At 42.1% G+C, this 6,888-nt stretch overlaps 1 pseudogene; it reads left to right on the top strand.

The window, feature by feature from the left end:
- Positions 1 to 677: 677 nt before the first annotated feature.
- LOC140425036 (high mobility group protein B2 pseudogene) lies at positions 678 to 1,815 on the top strand (annotated as a pseudogene).
- Positions 1,816 to 6,888: the final 5,073 nt, after the last annotated feature.

Genomic DNA, 6,888 nt, shown 5'->3' with positions numbered 1-6,888 from the left:
CTATGAAATCTTCCGCGAGGCTACCCTTGTCAATTTGATTAATCCATTCAATATGCATGTTAAATCACCCATGATTGCAGCTGTGCCCTTCTCACAACCCCTCATTATTTCTTGGTTTATACTATGCCCCTACCTAGGAGCTTTTTCCCTTGTTTTTTATTTCCACCCAGATCAATTCAACATCTTGACCCTTAGTGCCAATATAATTTCTTAATACAGCCTTGATGTCATCTTTAACCAATAAAGCAAGTCCATCTCCTGTTCCATCCAGTCTAACCTTTCTGAGTACTGAATACCCTTGGACATTCAACTCCCAGTCCCGGTCCTCCTGCGACCATGTTTCAATAATCCCCACCAAATCATACCCATTTGTCTCTATTGACCTTATTCCGAATATTGCATGCATTTAGGTACAAGGTTTTAACTATGTCTTACTAATTTGTCTTTCTTTTGCAGAATTTTCTTGTGCACTCTGCTTTTCAGACATTCTGACCTCCTTTATTAATCTCTGATAACACAGCCTCATCCTCAACTTTCACTCCTGCAGTAATCTTACATTTTGATTTTTTACGTTTCTTTTCGGCTCCATAGTCGTTTGACTGGCCCTGCCTGTTGTTCCTATTAACCTCTCCCTTCTCCTCACCTGCTGACCTGCTGCTTTGGTTCCCATCAACCATTATATTTCTTGTTGTTTTGGTAGTCCATTGACGCCTTGTGCAGTGTGAGCCTGACACACACCAGCCATGGTTAAAAGAGATCCCAATAAGCCTCGGGGCAAGATGTCCTCATATGCATACTTTGTGCAGACTTGCCGAGAGGAACACAAGAAGAAACACCCCGAAGCCAGCGTCAACTTTACAGAGTTCTCAAAGAAATGTTCAGAAAGGTGGAAGACCATGAACCTCAAAGAGAAGTCAAAGTTTGAAGACCTGGCTAAGGGCGACAAGGTCCATTATGATTGGGAGATGAAGAACTATATCCCTCAAAAGGGGGATAAGAAGAGGAAGAAGGATCCCAATGCCCCCAAGAGACCACCATCAGCATTTTTCATTTTCTGCTCTGAGAAACGTCCAAAGATCAAGAGCGAGTCTCCTGGAATGTCCATTAGGGATGTTGCAAAGAAGCTGGGAGAGATGTGGTCTACGGTGCAATCCAAGGATAAAGTACCATTTGAGCAGAAAGCATCCAAGTTAAAGGAGAAATATGAAAAGGAGGTTGCAGCCTATCGTGCCAAATGCAAGGGTGAAGCTGGTAAGGAAGCTGGTAAGAAACCTGCTGCCAAGCCAGCTCAGGCTGCAAAGAAGAAGAAAGAAGAGGAGGAGGAAGAAGAGGACGACGATGAAGAGGAGGAAGATGATGAGGAAGAAGAGGATGATGATGAGGATGACGAATAAATAAATCCAGATGTAAAAAAAGATCTTTGTCTAAGCTTGATCTATTTTTTTTGCAAAGACAGGAAATGTGAACTCATTTGTAATTTGGATCAATGGCTTAGGTGTAAAGAAACTGTACAAAACTGTGTATAGTTAGTGATGTATTTTTACACTGCGTAGCCAGGCCCTGTACTGTTTTAATTGTAAGTAGCTGATTTTTTTTTTAAGGCACAGCCTTTCAAGAAGAGAGGGACTCCAGAGTGCTGGAATGTTATTGCCTATTTAATGTTTTGTGTGGAATTTTCAATGGCAAAGGTAGTGAGGATTTTTTTTGTCACCCAGTTAATACCAATTTTTTGCAGATGGTTTTTGTAGATCTTTTGTCACTATATGTGATTGCTAACTTCTCATGTTAGATCATGATAAGAATCAATACTTTTTTAAATAAAACTGAAAATTTAATTTTTTTAAAAAATATTTCTTGTTGTTTTACCATTAGCTGTAGTTCCTAAAGTTAGTTTTCTGACTATTTCTTTACTCACTGCCCTGTTACATGTTTTTGGAACTGTATTGAGTTCCCCTGAGGCCTTCCCTTCCCCCCATTTGCTAGTTTCAAGTCCTTGTGACCATCCTATTTATCCTTTCCATTGGAACGCTGGTCCCAGATCGGTTCAGATGGAAACGGTCCCAACGGTACAGATCCCGCCTGTCTCAATGCTAATGCCAGTGCCCCATGAAATAGAACCCCTCTTTCCCGCACCACTCCTTTAGACACATGTTTACTTCCCTAATTTTCTCATCCCTGGAGCTGACTTCTCAATATGGCCACCTGATCCTCGAGTGTGCTCTTAACCTGTCGCATGCTAAGGCGCTCCAAATGATGACTGTGAACATTATCAGAGTACTTTTTGCACAGAACCTAAGTGCTCATGAGACCGAGTTGCAGAATACTAATAAAAGGCTCAATCAAATGGAAGAAAGAATCCTGAATGTCAAAAAAGTTGCTTCCTCGACTTAAATTTGCATTGAATCCTTGGAAAACCAGTTCCATGGTATGTCAGAAATCCTGGAAGATTCGGAGAATCGAGGCCTGAGAACGAATATTCGGGTCATCAGTCTGCCAGAAGGAGTGGAAGGTAAGACTCCTGTTAAGTTTTTTGAGAGCTGGCTACCACGTTTCCTCAAGCTGGATGTGAAGGCTGGGCATTTCAAGTTAGAAAGGGCACCATATCTTGTCTTTGATGCCTAGGGACAATCAGTGTCCTAGGCCCGTAATCATACTCTTTCATAACTTCAAAGATTGCCAAAAGGTTCTAGAGGCAGTGATGCATAGCGGAACCTGCCTCCATGATGGGGAGAGGATTTCCTTTTTCCAGGACTTCTCAGCAATGACAAGCTGAAGCGTAGAGGCTTCAATGAAGTTAGAAAACAGCTCAAGGCAGCTAGAGTGAATTATGCCCTGTTTTATTCTGAGACCCTGAGGGTGATATCCAACAACTCTGTTATGTCTATCAATAATCCGGCTGGTGACTTGGCCTCGTGGGTTCCACGGGAGACTAGAACTTGGACTGACAATCTGCAGCTGGTTGAAATTTGGACTTTTTCCTTGTCATATTGTTTTTTTGGCTGATTTTATATGGTCATCTATTCTATTTATTGGATGATATTGACATTTGAGCACTATATCATGCCCTTAAGAATCTCAGCGACTTTTATTCGTGGTAGCTATGCTAATAATGGATAATGTTAATTATCCATTATTTACTCTTCTCATCCATAAGGCAGGTGAACTTAGAACTTGAATTAGTACTTGGAACTATGATGTTGTTGCCATTACAGAAACTTGGCTGAGGAAGGGTCACGATTGGGAACTAAATGTTCCAGAATTGAGATGTTTCAGGTGGAATAGAGGGGGATGTAAAAAGGGTGGGGGGGGGGGGGGGGGTTGCACTACTGCTAAGGAGAATATCACAGCTGTACTGTGGGAGGATACCTCAGAGGGCTTGCTCATGCAGCGAGGCAATATGGGTAGAGCTCAGGAATAGGAAGGGTGCAGTCATAATGTTGGGGGCTTACTACAGGTCTCCAACAGCCAGCAGGAGTTAGAGGAGCAGATATGTAGGCAGATTTTGGAAAGGTGTAAAGGCAAAAGAGTTGTTCTGGTGGATGATTTGAGCTTTCCCTATATTGACTGGGACTCACTTAGTGCTAAGGGCTTGGATGGGGCAGAATTTGTAAGAAGCATCCAGGAGGACTTCTTGAAACTATATGTAGATAGTCCAACGAGGCATACTGGACCTGATATTGGGGAATGAGCACGGGCAGGTGGTAGAGGTTTCAGTAGGGGAGCATTTCGGGAACAGTGACCATAATTCAGTAAGTTTTAAGATACTGTTGGATAAAGATAAAAGTAGTCCTCGGGCGAAGGTGCTAAATTGGGGGAAGACTAATTATAACAATATTAGGCAGGAACTGAAGGATCTAGATTGGGATTGGATGTTTGAGGGTAAATCAATATCTGGCATGTGGGAGGCTTTCAAGTGTCACTTGATTGGAATTCAGGACCAGCATGTTCCTGTGTGGAAGAAGGATAAGTATAGAAAGTTTTGGGAACCTTGGGTAACGAGGGATTTTGTGAGCTGAGTCCAAAATAAAAAGGAAGCATTTGTAAGGGCTAGAATGCTGGGAGCAGACAAAGTCCGTGAGGAATAAAGGCAAAGTAGGAAGGAACTTAACCAAGTAAGTCAGGAGGGCTAAAAGGGGTCATGAAAAGTCATTGGCAAACAGGATTAAGGAAAATTCCAAGGCTTCTTCTGCGTATATAAAGAGCAAGAGAGTAGTCAGGGAAAGGGTTGGCCCACTCAAGGACACAGGAGAGGATCTATGCTTGGAGCCAGAGGAAATAGACAAGGTAGTAATGAGTACTTTTCATCAGTATTCACCAAAGAGAAGGACTTGGTGAATTATGAGTCTGGGGAAGGGTGTGTAGATAGTCTGGGTCATATTGAGATCAAAAAGGAGGTGTTGGGTGTCGGGTAGTGTTGAGGAAGCAGGCAGGCTGCAGAAGGACTTGGTCAGGCTAGGAGAGTGGGCAAAGAAGTGACAGATGGATTGCAATGTGGAAAGGTGTGAGGTTCTGCACTTTGGTAGGAAGAATAGAGGCATAGACTATTTTCTAAATGGGAAAAGGCTTCAGAAATCTGAAGCACAAAGGGACTTAGGAGTCCTAGTTCACGATTCTCTTAAGGTTAACATGCAAGTTCAGTTGGCAGTTTTGAAGCCAAATGCAATGACAGCATTAACTTCAAGAGGGATAGGATTTGGGAGCAAGGATGTATTGTTGAGGCTGTATAAGGCTCTGGTCAGACCCCATTTGGAATATTGTGAGCAGTTTTGAGCCTGTATCTAAGGAAGGATGGGCTGGTCTTGGAGGGGGTCCAGAGGAGGTTCACAAGAATGATTCCTAGACTGAAGGGCTTGTCATACGAATTTGTACTCAATGGCATTTAGAAGGATGAGAGAGGATCTTACTGAAACTTACAGAATACTGAGAGGCCTGGATAGAGTGGACGTGGAGATGTTTCCACTAGTAGAAGAGCCTAGAAACCTTGGGCACAATCTCAGATTGAAGGGATGATCTTTTAAAAATGAGATAGGGAAGAATTGTGGCAAAGTACGGATCCAACTCCATCTACAAGTTTGCTGATGACACGTAGTGGGCCGTATCGCAAACAACGATGAGTCAGAGTACAGGAGGGATATAGAGAACCTAGTGGCATGATGCAATGACAACAATCTCTCTCTCAATGTCAGCAAAACTAAGGAGCTAGTCATCGACTTCAGGAAGCAAAGTGACGATAGCCCCCATGCCGAGATGGAGATGGTGTCGAGGTGGAGATGGTGGACAGCTTCAAATTCCTAGGGGTACACATCACCAACAATCTGTCCTGGTCCACCTATGTCGACGCTACAACCAAGAAAGCACAAGAGCGCCAGTACTTACTCAGCAAAGTAAAGAAATTTGTCGACATTGACACTTACCAATTTTTACAGATACACCGCTTCCCATCAATTGACTCTGCCTACACCTCCCACTGCCTTGGAAAAGTGGGCAGGATAATCAAAGACCCCTCCCACCCAGGCTATGTTCTCTTTCAACCTCTTCCATTGGGCAGAAGATGCAAAGGTCTGAGAACACACAGCAACAGATTCAAAAACAGCTTCTTCCCTGCTGTTACCAGACTCCTGAATGACCCTCTTATGGACTGAACTGATCTCTTCATCCGATGCCTATGTTGATGTATTTACATTGTGTATTTATTGTATGTCCTATGTTTTTCATGTATGGAACGATCTGCTTGGTCTGTACACAAGACAATAATTTTCACTGTACCTCAGTACACGTGACAATAAATCAAAAGTTCTTCAGCCAGAAAATGGTGAGTCTCTGGACCATCTAGTGTTCTTTGCATTGCTAATGCTGTGCATTGCTAAATTCAGAATGGTTGGCGTAGTGTTCACAAAGACCACAAAATAGCTTGAACCTGTGTCATGTGAGAGTACCTTTAAGAAATGGGTGTTTATAAAATAGCTGTAGTGAGAGTACCTTTAAGAAATGGGTGTTTATAAAATAGCTATAGTGGATGTACCTTTAAGAAATGGTGTTTATCAGTGATGTCAGAGTGTGGGTGGAGCTGGGCTGTCTGTCTGTTTTTATTTTCGCTTTGGGCTGTCTGCTAATGGGTGTGTTTTAGTTTTGTTTTGATAGCTGGATAGCTGCAATCACAGCAAGAAGGTGTATTAGTCTCTCTCTCTGCAATCTAAAGACTGTCTTCAGATCTTTTGGTGATTTAAAAATAATACCTGTTTATGTAGAGAAGTTAAACCTGATGTCTTTCTGTAAAAAGGGCTTTTTTTGTCTTTTGGATGTTGCAAGGAAAGATTAAGAGTTACTGATAGAGTACTGTATTCTTTGGGGGATTTATTGGTGTTGATAGTTGTTAAGATGTTTACTGTGGGTTTACAAAGTGTTAACTGGTTTCATAAATAAACATTGTTTTAATTTAAAAGTACTGTGCACCTCTGGTGCATCACACCTGTAAGGTAAGCCCGTGTGCTCCCCATAACCACAATCTATTAAAAATTGAGGGTCAGGTGAACTCCATGATACACTTTGGGGTTCTTTCAACCCTGGCCCATACCACTTGAACAAAGCTATAAATTTATTAACACTACTAATTTGGATTCGACACGTCCTCCTAAATAATAGAGTTGATTATTAACATATAAACTACACTTATCTACAACTAATCTATTTACTATGATCTGCTCTTACTCACACTATCGTTACTTCAGTCTGTCTCTAGCTAACTCCTCTCCCACAAGGCTTAGCTCACTGCCTTATATACTTGTAACTGTAGCTCCCTCTAGTGGCTACTCTAGACATTTCATTAACCCTTGCAGTTCGTACATTTATGATAATACCACAGACCTCATTGGTGCAGAAGGCTGTGGA

This window comes from Scyliorhinus torazame, chromosome 6, assembly GCF_047496885.1.
Source record: "Scyliorhinus torazame isolate Kashiwa2021f chromosome 6, sScyTor2.1, whole genome shotgun sequence".
In the NCBI taxonomy this organism is placed as follows: domain Eukaryota; kingdom Metazoa; phylum Chordata; class Chondrichthyes; order Carcharhiniformes; family Scyliorhinidae; genus Scyliorhinus; species Scyliorhinus torazame.
This window is presented reverse-complemented; position numbering and strand designations above follow the sequence as displayed.